Here is a 13552-nt window from a genome sequence, read left to right as displayed (position 1 = left end):
GTGATTCTAATGTGCAGGAGGGTTGAAAAACACTGGACTAAAAAAAAGAAAACTTTTAGCTCTCCTTGCTCTGATCACCTGTGCAGGATGTTGCATTCCATCCTGGTGCATTTCCACTAAGAGAGGAAACACAAATGGGAGAACCACTTGCCTGGTGAAAGGAGTTAAACGTACATCATAAAGAAGAGAGCTCAAGGACGGGGTGATTAGCCTGACCAATTAAAGGCAGTGAGGAGACAACGGTCACTCTCTTCAATTATTTGAAGGCTTTTCCTGTGAAGAGGGATTGAGCCTGTCTTCATGGTCCAAAGAGGTCAAGCTCTGTGAATTAGGGGTTCAAGTCAGATAAGACCAAAAGTAGTGAGTTCACAGCCACTGGGGGAATTCAAGAAGACATTGCATGATCACTTGATGGGGATGGAGAGAAGGGAATTTAAATGTTGAATGAACAGTTGGACTGGTTCTTAATGGCCTCTATCAACACTTAGTGACAATAGCAGTATAACTAATTTTCAGTGATTTCGTAGGACAAAGACGTTTGTAAAGTGAAAGGATGAAAATATTCAAGCCCTCATTCTGTGTGTGTCTCTACACCTTGGGCCCTCCTAGCCCATGGGCTTAAGTAAACATAGCCTTCAGACACAGCAGAAACAGATTTGATAATCCTGAAAGCTGCAGGGAAAGAATCACATAGTACAGCTGGTGGAACTATTGAAATTATCTAGACCAGTGCTTTACATCATTTTTTTAAAAGACATTGGGGGACTTCCCCGGCAGTCCAGTGGTTAAGACCTTGCCTTCCATTGCAGAGGGTGCGGGTTCGATCCCTGGTTGCGGAGCTAAGAACCCACGTGCCTCGTGGCCAAAAAACGAAAAAACTTTAAAAAACAGAAGCAACATTGTAACAAATTCAATAAAGACTTTAAAAATGGTCCACATCAAAAAAAGAAATTAAAAAAAAAAGACATTGGAACCCCCCAACTTCCTTTAAAAAAAACTCCACTTGGGAATCTAATACATGATAAAGGTGGGGCTGCTCTGGATGAAGCAGAGTGTCTATCTCATTCTCCCTCCCTATTCCATCAGTGGTCCCTGAGAAACCTGCTCACAGCCCTAGGGTTCCATAGTACAGCATTTGAAAACCATCATTTTGTAGATCAACCCTCTCTTTTTACACATGAATAAACTGAAGCTCAGAATGTCTGTGTAACTTGGTCAGGGTCACACAGCAGCGAGTGAGAGCAGAACTGGGCCCAAACCCAAGCTTTTCATCCCTGGGCCCAGTGCCTGTCCCACTAGCCCACACTAATGCCCTTAACTGGGGACAGGAGTGCCTCCAGACATGACTGTATGGCCAGTTCTTGGCCATACAAGAACTATGACAACCATGATGCATAAAATACACAAGACCTCATTTCAACAAAAAAGTCAACCTTTTCCCTAGGGCTGCCCATTCTGTGTGGCTGGTGGTAGAGATGGATTTACTCTAATAGCTGGCTTCTTACTCAGTATCCCTAGTGACCAAGGCCCTCTGTTTTCACAGTGACCAGCTAGGGTTGGGGAGAGGAAGGATGGCTCTTTATCATTTCATCCAACCAAGCAACTGGCCCCCACAGATGGGATCTCAAGTCTTGGCTCCATCACAAGGTGCTTCAACTAACTGAGCAAAGCATATGTAACTGACTTAAATTTGGATGTTGCATTTCTTTTCTTCCCTTTCTCTAAATTTGGGAAAGGGTTTAGAGAACTTGCACCAAAAGGCAGATCGTAGAATGAAAAGGGACTTGGCAAGGACACATGGATAATTCTAAAAGTAAATACCAAACGTTGGATAGTTGGAGGTTCAATCTGTAAAGTTTTACCAGCCATTCACTCACATACTCAATCACTTACTGACTCACTCACTCAATAGATATTTATAGAGCACTTACCAAGTTCTAGACAATAATTGTAAAAACAGACATGAAGGCAAAATTGATGCAAAAAATTAGGGCTAAAAATCTGAGATGAACGAAATAGCAAAATTTTAAATAAAGACAAAATCAGTATTTCTGACTTTTTTCCTTTTGCCTTAAGCTCCAGTAAACTTGGCATGGCACTGTTATAGATCTCATTTTTATTTAAAATTTTGATCTTTTGCTTATCTTGTATTCTTTTGTATTAATTTTGATTTTTTAAAGCATTGCGTTAAATATTATTTATTTTGATTACTGAGTTTTCTGGTACCCTCTTAAGTTTTGTGCTCCAGGCAATTGCCCCTTGTTATTCCTGCTCCTGTCCAGGCATTTGTAAAAGCAGAAGGATACAAAAAATAATTAAGACCTGTCTCTATTCTCAAGGAGTTCTCAGGCTAGTGGGAAAGACAGACGGGTAAACAAGTAATTGAAATATAATGAATTCTGTAATGGAAATATGTGCAAGGAACAGTATTGGCACAAAGGGGAGAGGAATCCACTTTGTTGAGATGAGCAGTTGGCTTCGGGGAGGCGAAGACCATTCCAGGCTGAAGAAAGCGTGTGCTCAGACAAGGAGGGATGTGAAGGCAAGACGAGCCATTCACTCCAACTGGCAGGAGCGCAAAGCAGAATCATGGGAGGGGATGACAGACGGGGAGCTTGGACGGGTAGGTAGGAGCCAGGGGCTGCAAACGCTGATTGAATACCTTGCATGTGCTTGGTGCTCTGAGTATCCCCACAAAGCATTAGTCATAATCTGTGCTCTGAGGAACTCACTTTAATTACAGCAGACAGAGCATGTTATATGGAAAAAGAAACAATAAAACCAGGGAACTAACAAGGGGTGCAGGGACAGACCCCAAGAGGATAGTGGCTTCCAGGAAGGCGCAGTCAGTCACTCTGGACTAGGTGGGGGAGGGCACAGAGGAGGTAGCCCTCCAGTTTAGCACTCAGGGAGTTAGCCACGTCCCAAGATGTCACATCTTCCTGGCCACCTCCTCTCCGACGGGTGCTCTGTCTGCCTCTCCCTGACGGAACAGCCTCCATTCACTCTTCTTGTGAATGCAGCCTAGGAGCCTCCTGGCTGAGAAGGAAGCACCCTCTGCAGCCCTAGTTTGGAAGGCAGCCAGAGCTCTGTGTCCCTGGAACATAATCCCAGCTGTCTCCCCTTGCTGGATGAACACAGCAAAATGTATAAATAACAGCAGCAATGAACCCCTCCCAGGACTGCTGTGGGATTAATAAACCCTTGAGACCCTGGCACTCCAAGCCCTGCAGAAACTAGCACTTCAAATGCTATTATGAGCAGACTCCCAGCCACGGCTCCTTTAGCACATGCTGTTAGATAATCTCTCCCAACTATTGCTGGGATCCATTAATCACTCGGTGCCTGTCTCCTAACCCACAGACTGGAAGAGAAGGGAAGAGGATCTGCAAGGATAACATAGGGCAGGCCGTGAAGGGGGCAAGAGACGGTCCCCAGCTGGCTGACTTTCTCTTTGAGAATAATGTGAGGATAGAACCTGGGCTCAGCCAGCTTCGTTTCCCCATCTACTGGGTAGCCAGCAATAGGGCTGTTGATAAATAACCCCATTCTCTAACTGGGCACATGGTATAATTGTATTTCTCTGCCCACTTTGGAGCCAAGTGTAGCCGTGTGACTTGCTTCAGCCAAGAGTATGAATGGAAGTTATTTGAAGCTGGGAGGGGGGGTGTTAAAAGCTAGTGCAAAATTCACTTCATTCCCGGCCCCCTACCATAACAACTGAAGAAGAATGAGTCAGTTTTGGTTTAGTCTGGAAGTCTAAATGACCAGGATAAGCAGAGACCCCCGCTGACCTGCTTTCCACGTGAATGAAAAATAAACTCCTGTTCTTTTAGACTATTGAGATTTGGGAGATTTATATACCTATATAACATAGGTAAGCCTGGCTGATTCAGGGCAAGTTATCCAATTCCTTGAAGGCTCTGTTCCCTCATTTGCAAAATGTGGATAATCATATCTATCTATAGAGTTATTGCAAGATTTATAAAGAGAATTCATGTAAAATCATTAGCAAGTTCTCAGCCCATTATAAGTGCTCAGTGGTTATTATTATTATTGTCATATTGTTATCACATTTTCTCTCTTCTTAGCTGCTACCTTTCCCCCAGTTTCTGCAGCTCTTTGCTGTCCCTGATGGAGGCGTTTGTCCTCCATGTGTAGACTGAGCCCTACTCTCAGGCTCTGACCAGGTCCAGCTGAGGTAGGAGGGTTTGAAGCTCCTCTAATCCAACCTTCTGAGGATGGTAGCAAGTTATCCCTCCCCACAGAGCTACCCTTCTGTGCTTGGATTCCAATAACTGGGCCGCTGCTAACTGCCCTCCCCCATACTGTACCCTGAAAATCGTAACTGGATTCTCATGTTATTTCCAAGGTCTGATGTCTGCCCTGGTAACCTTCTTGGTACCTTATGTTAACATCTGGCTCTGCCACACCTATAGCTGGGGGCTCTGCCCCTGAAACCTGCTGGGGCCCTCGTCTTCTGCAGACATTCCTGGTTCAGAGTCCTTGTCATGCTCTGGTTACTCTGTGGCTGTGCGCTGACCCCTGGCTGCTGAGCCTCTGACAAACTGTGGCTATAGCATCTTTGCTTTGCTTCCCAGAGCAGCTTTATTTTTTTTTCCGGCAGTTGCAGCTGTGTCTCTTATCCACTCGCTATCTTTTCTAGAGTGTGTGAATGAACTATGACTTGTTCATGCTCGTACTTCCAAAGCTGGGCATTCAGTAGGTGCTCAGAAAAACATCTGTTGAATGGTGAATGAATGAATGATGAATGAATGAATGAAAGGTATTATGGAGTCGTCGACCCTGAATGCCGGGAATGATATTAAAGCCCATCTAGTCTCTTCTCTTTTTCAGATTTAAAAACTGGAAGTCCAGAACCACATAATCCCCTTAGAGGCAAACTGGACCCAGTAACCACAAGCCCCATTCAGGGAGGACAAAGGGAACACACACCCTGCCTCGGATTCCCCCATACCAGGGTGGCCAGAGGGACACAAAATCCCTTACTATTCTCAAGGACCAGGAGTAAATGTAATCTAGTAATAGGTGACTATGCAAGAAGGTTCTCTTTCCTTTAAAAAAAGAAGAAACTGCAAAACAAAAATAGAAAATAAGTCAGTATGACAACAGGGGGAATTATCTAGGGAAATATTTTTCTTTTTTTTTTCTCAGCTCATTACAGTATACAAAGGGGAGATGTGGAGACTTCCCTGGTGGCGCAGTGGTTAAGAATCCTCTTGTCAATGCAGGGCACGTGGGTTCGATCCCTGGTCCGGGAAGATCCCACATGCCATGGAGCAACAAAGCCCACACGCCACCACTACTGAAGCCCACAAACTGCAACTATTGAAGGCTGCGTGCTCTAGGGCCCGTGCTCCGCAACAAGAGAAGTCACCACAATGAGAGGCCCTCGCACCACGACGAAGAGTAGCCCCCGCTCTCTGCAACTAGAGAAAGCCCGCGCACAGCAACGAAGACCCAATGCAGCCAAAAATAAATAAATAAATAAATAAAAAGGGAGATGTGTTTGAATACACAAGGCAGATACTGAGTAGGGGAAGAGGGAAATGACCTTGGCTTTCTACTCGCTGACCAGCATGCAAGCCCCCAGAGCTACAGGTGGCCTCCCAGCCTTTGCTCTGCCGGGGCACCCTCCCTGCCTGCCTTCTGCACCTCCCCAGGTCTCACCCACTTTTTGCAAAGTTCTGTGAAAGTCTTGCCTTCTCCAGGGCACCCAACAACTCCTTCGGTGCCCATGGTCTGCTCTGTCCTCTGACATCTATATGACAGCCCCCAAGCACCCACCACTAACTGTAGTGTGTGAATATCCAATACCTAGCTATTTTAAATTCCCTGGCCACTCATGTCTACAAGTCCCCTCAACTCCAATCCTCCCATTCCTGGTCCCAGTTGTTTCCAACTTGAAGGCAGAGATTTTTACGAATGCTTCCCCTCGTGACCCTTGGAGCCTTGGGCAGTGCAACCTCCATCATCAGCCCCAAGATTTGGCTGAGAGAGAAAACTCAGAAGCACAAGGCCTCTGTCTCCTGGGAAAAGAGAAGATGAACAAGAAACAGGGAGAGAGTATCTCTGCTTGGGGGATTTTCTAGCTTCTGCCAAGATGATGAGTTCAGGAATGAGGCTGGAGCAAGGTGGAGCCTCTGGTCCCTCCAGAAGTGTCTTCCCCTGGGCTTGGATAAGACATCTGTACAAACCAGATAAGGCCTCAGCCTGCAGAGATGCTCTTGGCTCACCTCTGGTCCACACACCATCTTTAGTGGGATTTTCCTCCAGGGCTGAAGGTACCTCCCTGACTCAAGACAACCTGTATTTCCCTCCCCTGGTTCATGGTGGTAGACAGCTAAGGAGCTCCATTATCTCCGGTTGTCTGGGGTCAGTGCCAGTATATGTCTGTTGCTGGTGTGATTGTTAATGGTGCCCCACTGGATGACCCTCCACATAGACAACCTGAGGGACACCTGGCTGGAGGAGTTGGTGGCTCTATCCCTTTTCCTTCTGGGGCTGTGTCAGGTGGTCTTCATGCTCACTCTGTTTCCCCATCACTCATCTGGGCAGCACTTTCCTGAGGGTCAGTCACTTTCACCCTTTACATCACCATTTCACTTTGCTATTAACCGTCATTCAGTGGAGAGCATCACATGTGTTACAGATAAGGCAATTGAAGTTACCAAGGTTAAGTGATTCCCTCAAGGTCACACAGCTCAGGGCTAGATTCTGAGGAGAACCCAGGCTTTTTTTCCCCCTGTGCTTAGTCTCTAAGATTGGAAAAAAAAATTTCCTGTTCGTTTCAGGCTGAGTGTGATTTTAAGAGCCCGAACTTTTCCTTCTCTCCTGTCTGTTCCACATTAATGGCCAAACAAACAATTCTTGGAGGGGAGTTGGGGGGCCAATGTTTCTTCTTCTGGGAGCTTCTGGCTGCTGTTTAGTGGGTATCTACCTATGTACGGTGCTGGAAGATATATTGGTATTATCCTTGGCCATGGCAGGAAGGAAGCATTTATCCATTGTACCTCTCCAACTGGGGGTTCTCCTTTGACACCCGCTGTTGAACCTCTTCTAAAGAGTATCAAGAGTGGCAGAATTTCTTTACAGGAGGGAATTAAAAGTAGCAGTCTGATTGTAAGGCTAAGGGACTTTTCTTGAAGCTTGAAGTATTTGTGGAGAAAGCATTTTACTTTTACTTAGTGTCTTTGTGGAATTGAGTAGAGGGTGCTGATAGAGGTTACGGAAAAGTTCAAGTCGGTTGCCTGCCCTCCAACTTAGCTCTTCACACTGTTGACTCTGTCCTTATAAGCCAAGCCTCACACTGAGCCAGTTAACGGAGAGAGAAATAGAAAAGGCTAAAATGCCAATCTGTAGAGACCCCAATCTGATCCAACCCAAGCCAGCAGTTTGCATCTCCAAAAGTAGTGAGAAGAGAGAGATGCTTCTCATATCAGGCCCTCCTGAAATCTACCAAGTGGTTTATGGGCAAGTAACTGCCATGTAAATGGAGACTAATGAAAGAAACTCAGCACCCCTGTCAGCCCAAGTTTCAGGAGTTGCAAGTTTCAGGAGTTGTTTGATCTGCTCTCAATTCCCTTATCAACATGAGCTTCCTTTACTGGTTGAATGGAAATCAGTAAAATTACATTTCAAAAGAGCCTGTCTCACAGATCCTGTCCATGGGAAGCCCAGGGTCCTCTTTGGGTTCTGTCCCCTGTTCCTTTGTGCAGAGGAGATGTGCGTGAGTGTCTTCTGCATGGCAAGTAGGGCTCACAATCGTTTGTTTTCTCTTCGATAGAGAAATGTACCTTAGTTCCCCACACAGCAACGAGGGTCTTCCCAAACAGATGAAGTATAGGCAGACTATTTCACACTGATGACTCCAGAACTTGGGGCTGGCAGTAGTGCTGAATTTCTGTTATTAGACTTTATTTCTGTAGTGATTATTCACCCATAAATCCACATGGTAGATTTGGGGAGAGTCCATCATGAGAGGGGTATCTCTTTTCTCACATATCTCCCATCAGTGTTACTTTAGCATCTCTTAGGAGGTTTCCGTTTCCTTATGTAAAGTTTTAAAAATCTTCCCAGAGTTCTTGAGCTCCATGGCATGCTTTCTAAAGAAACAGGGAAAAGTTGAGTGTACCAATTAGATAATGTAATTTTCCAGTGTCTTCCTGGTGGGGATTGGATATGTTATTCTGGGCCTGTAAGAATTATGCCACTTTGATTTTTTTTTTCATTCCTCTGAATTTATATATCTGTCAGTAGAGAAAAAGCAAAGGCTTCCTGGACTTTTAAAAACACTCTTCCCGGGCTTCCCTGGTGGCGCAGTGGTTGAGAGTCCGCCTGCCGATGCAGGGGACACGGGTTCGTACCCCGGTCTGAGAAGATCCCACATGCTGCGGAGCGGCTGGGCCCGTGAGCCATGGCCGTTGAGCCTGCGCGCCCGGAGCCTGTGCTCCACAGCAGGAGAGGCCACAGCAGTGAGAGGCCCACGTACCACAAAAAAACAAAACAAAACAAAAAAAACACTCTTCCCACCTCTTAGCTTTTGCTCTTGCTGTTATTTCCTCTTGGAATGCCCTCTTCCTTCTCCCTTTCTAATTGACCATCAGAAACCCACCCATTATTCAATTTTTCCCTTATTACTATTGGTCTAAATTATGGTTCCCTTTCTACCTCCTAAAGCATTTCATTGTACCGTTTATTCTTATTTAGTCATATATTATCTTGTACTTTTATCTGTTTCCGGTATATAATATTATCCTTCCAAGTGAAATACAAACTCTTTTAGAATAGGAATTATCATCAACAATAGATATTTGGATTACCTAGTATTGGTAGGAAATGTGTTATGTAGAAGAAGATACAAAGAGAAGACACAGACTCAGAAAAATAAAGCCAAAGTTGTCCAGGCCAACTTGCTCATTTTATAAGTGAGATGTGAAAGCAAATACAAAAGGAGTCTTTCACATGCCCAAGTGTGTATCTAAACTGAAGTACAGATTAAGCTCCATTTCAGAACTTTCTCATCTATCTCATGCTTCCCCCTCCATAAGAGTTTAGCATCAAAGATTACATTCTGGAAAGAAATAGATGGCTAGAGAAGCCGAACATCTCACATTCCTTTTAGAAGCTGACTATGAGGGTAAACTTGGGATAATTTGCGTGGACTCACTTGACTTTGTCACTATTTCCCATCTTCCAACTCTCAGGACTGCTGTCTTTCAAAAATCTGTCCCATCTTTTTTTTGTTTTAAGTCTATGTTAGGTACACAAAATTATTGGATTGAACTGGACTGAGGTGAATTAAGCAATGGAGACAGTGTTCATTATGGAAAGAAAGGCAATGGACTTGATTCCCAGGCCATGGTCTAGCTGGTTAAAAAATGAACCAATGATAATAACAGATAGGCTTTATTGAGTGTTCATCGCCTGCAAGTGTGCTAGCATTTCATATATATTCTCTCATTTATTACTCACAGTATCCCAGTGAAATAGGTGGTCTTATTGTACTGATTTTATAAATGAGGAGATCAAGGCACAAAGAGAGAAATTAAGCAGCTTGTGGTGGAGGAAGGGGAACACCAAGATGGAAAAGGAGATGCTGTCAGGGTTCTATGAGTCTTCTGTTATTGGGAGACTCTATGGGTCTCACAGAGAGAAAAACATATTTATCCTCCACTATAGTTTCATTGGAAAATTCACATTAGTTTAAATTCAAGGTTGAAAACAATATTCCATGGACCAGATATCTGGTTTGGCTACACAGTGTTAAAAAAGAAAAGAATTTGTGAATAACATTTAAAATTGGGAGATGGTATATAGAATTACTGATTTTTGGCTTCCCTTGAAAAGCCAGAAGAACAGTTTTTGTACTGCACGAGAGGTAGCTGGAGCTGAGGAGTGATGGATACTTCAGGTATGTTCTCCAATTCCCCATGACCCCCTCTACTTCCTACTACTCCCCAACGTGGAGGTGAAGGGGTCCAGAATATGCCCCACCAAAATATGTCACTCTGACATAGGATTATTCTGAGCTGAAGGTATTGAAGAAAAAGCAGACACAGGATGAGCTCACTGCCTGCCCCTATCTGCCTGAAAGCAGAAAAATCCTCATTGTAAAGGTGTCTCACTCTCCCTCACTTCCCACATCAGGAAGGAGAGTACAACCTCATCACTGGAGACTAGATGACATCATCAGACTAGATGGCACCAAGAAAGAGTCTACAAAAAAGAGTCTACAAAAACAGCTTACTAACTAAACCTTATCTTCCATTAGTTTCCTCCCATGTATTTACCTTCCCACAGGCAGGTTTACTGCCCTTAAAAGCTTAAACCCTTTTTCTTTTGTCTCGTCATTTCTCTACAAAATTATTTTTCTTCTTTCAGATGCTATATAAGCCCCAAGTTCTAACCACCTTTTTGAGTTTCTCATCACTGAGTCCTCCCATGTGTATGCACTATTACTAGATTTTTCTCTTGTTAATCTGTCTTTTATCTAGCTTGTCTAGTCTAGTTTGCAGAGCCCCAGCCAAGAACCTATGAGGTGAAACCGAGCAGGACCATGTGGGGCTTCTGGGCACGGAAGCCTCTCCTTGTCCTCTGTTTCTTGTTTGTAGGGAATAGACTCCAGCCTCCATGGCCTTCCCTGAGTTTCAAAGGGCAGATTCTAAGAGTTGTTAATCAGGGAAAGGAGAGGATGCAAAGATAAGGGAGGAGCAGCCAAGAAACAATAGTGCAGGCTTGAGGCAGGGTCCTGGTTCTGCCTCAAGGGATACACATAACAATATCTTTGAGCTCTTTACAAAACTAAACCCCCCAACAGATGGAAGATGTTAGCATTCTTAATTTCAGATTAAAGGAACCAGAGAAGCTCTTCAAGAAGACCACCTGAGGACAAGTTAAAAGAACCACAGAAACTCATCAGGGTACCTGAGACCAGATTAAAGGAATACAGGCCCTGCACATACCCTAATCTTATCAGCAACCCCACCCTTTAACTATTGCTATGAAACTCCTCACCAAATCCCCCCAGGTTGGGACACATAGTTTTTGAGAGGCACAAGCCTGCTGTGTCCCCCTTTGCCTGGCAAGCAGTAAAGCTATTCTTTTCTACTCCACCCAAAACTCTGTCTCCAAGATTCAGTTTGGCACCAGTGCACAGAGGCTGAGATTCGGCATCAGAGGGTAGAAGGAAAAGGTTTTTCCTCCTCTTCAGAGGCCACACTTGGTTGTCATGATACCTGTCCTACTTCCCTCCCTAATGTTGCCTGCCTGGCCCCCAGAATCATTTCAGTTTGAGATACCTACAGTGCGTACCTACACAGTGTTTACCTACAGTGCTCTCTTCTGATACTCAGGGACTGATTCTACATAAGGAAAAGGACTTTGAGAGTCTTGTGAAAATCAATGATCTTTCTAAATTGGAAGGATGAATTATTGTCAAAATAACAAGCCTCATTTTCCAGTGTGGGAAAATCACTGGAATAATTTCTCTAGAAAGAAACGATTTCATTATATGGAAAAATCTGCCTCTGTTCAGCAAACCTTGAATGGCAGCTTCAAACATTAGAACCTTGCCAAACCAATTTTCCCCTTTCAGATTTAACACTGCTCCATTTATCTCAGTGGGGACTAGAGACCAACTAAATTTGAAGTCATAAAGCTCAGCCTTTTTGAATGATTTTGGTCAAAATGGCTCTATTGTAAGCAGGTGAAGTGTGCTTATTTAATGTTCTTCCTTCTCAAAGAGACTAAAGAGAAATTTCTAAAATTTTCCCCAAACATTTCACCTCTGAGCAGATTATAAAGGTGGAGAATTTCAGTTGGAAAAGGTATGCATATTTCAGTGTGTTATCAGCTCTCAGAAAATAGGAGATTATAACAGAATCAGGGTTCCTCCCCCTTGCCTTTAACTAGAGTGAATGCTTCTGTGATCTCTGTCATAATGATGTTTTGCATTTATATAGCACCATTCATTCTTCCAAGAAGCTCAGAAAGCTTTATAAACATTATCTCATTAAATTCTCTCAACCTCCCTGTGAGGCAGGTAATGACAAGAGAGATTATCCCTGAGGTACAAGGTTCCCTCGGGTGGAGCGGGAGTGAGATGAGCCTCCTCCCGTAATCCCAGGCCAAGTCCCCACCATGCTGGAAATAAAGCTCTGGTCTGCAGAATGCTGATGGGGTCTTGTGTGACAAACACTGTTTCCTGGGGGGCCGTCTGGAGGGACTTCATTTTCCACGTGTCCTTGCACGGCTTCCAGAGACTCACACACAGGGAAACCATGTCTGGGTCCTCCCATCTGGAAACTGTTTGGGGACACAGTGGACAGAGGAGGCATTCAGTGAGTATTACTGAATGCATGAATGCCACTTTAGTTTCAAGACGTCCAGCTGCACTTGGTTGTGCTCAAGTTCAAATTGTACCCAAGAGCTGAATTTTCAGAGGCTTTCCTTTACTTTTGAGACACTGGGGCCCATTTACAAATGTACTAGTGGAATATCTATACCTGGTGGTGATTTTAGATGGGGGGAGGGGCCTATCTGTTTGGGATACTGAGGTAAAAATATCTTGCTGAGGGGCAGATTGGGAGTGTGTATATGGGAAGGGGGTTGGTTAACTGGACAAGTCCTGTAAATTAGCAACGATACATGGACCCCCAGGGCAACTGGCTTGGCCTCAAAGGACAAGAGGTGGCAGTCAAGGGGAGAAGAAACTTTAATAAGAATGGAAACTACTGACTCTTCTGCAGTAACATTATTCCTCTAGGCTCAGAATTCTCATTTCCATTCTGTGTCCTCACTAGAGAACAGATAGAAGAGTCAGTAAAAACCAAATAAGACATTGGGCTCGCTAGTGTCTTCACATCCAACTTCTCAAGGAGTTCTCAAGGAACCAGATAATCTTTGGTCATCTCTTCTGGACCTCACCTTTATCATCTACAGAGAATCCTTACAGGTGATTTAACAGTAGACCTCATTTAGTTCAATTCCTTACTATAGTTCAATTTAATTATTATTTATAGAGCATCTATCAAAACTAAAAGCCAAACAGGTGAAGTGACTTGGTCAAGATCACATCATTAGTTACATCATTGAAAAAATAAGAATAAATCAACTCACTGGAATTAATGTTGCTCTTTTTCATGGGACAGAGTTAAAGGTCATATTAAGCATGGTGTGCATTCACGCTAATGAAATACAGTTTTGATTTTTAGGAAGCATGTTTTTGTTTGTCTTCCAGGCCTTGGGCATGAGCATAGAGTATATGCTGGAAACAGGGCATGGTGGCTGTTGGAACTGAAATTTTAAAAGATTATGAGGGTCTAAGAATATAGGTTAAAATGAATAAAGATGCATTTTATTTTATTTTTATTTATTTTTTTTTTTGCGGTATGCGGGCCTCTAACTGTTGTGGCCTCTCCCTTTGCGGAGCACAGGCTCCGGACGCGCAGGCTCAGCGGCCATGGCTCATGGGCCCAGCTGCTCCATGGCATGTGGGATCTTCCCAGACCAGGGCACGAACCTGTGTCCC

The sequence above is a fragment of the Mesoplodon densirostris genome, chromosome 2 (assembly GCF_025265405.1).
Source record: "Mesoplodon densirostris isolate mMesDen1 chromosome 2, mMesDen1 primary haplotype, whole genome shotgun sequence".
Lineage (NCBI taxonomy): Eukaryota > Metazoa > Chordata > Mammalia > Artiodactyla > Ziphiidae > Mesoplodon > Mesoplodon densirostris.
This window is presented reverse-complemented; position numbering follows the sequence as displayed.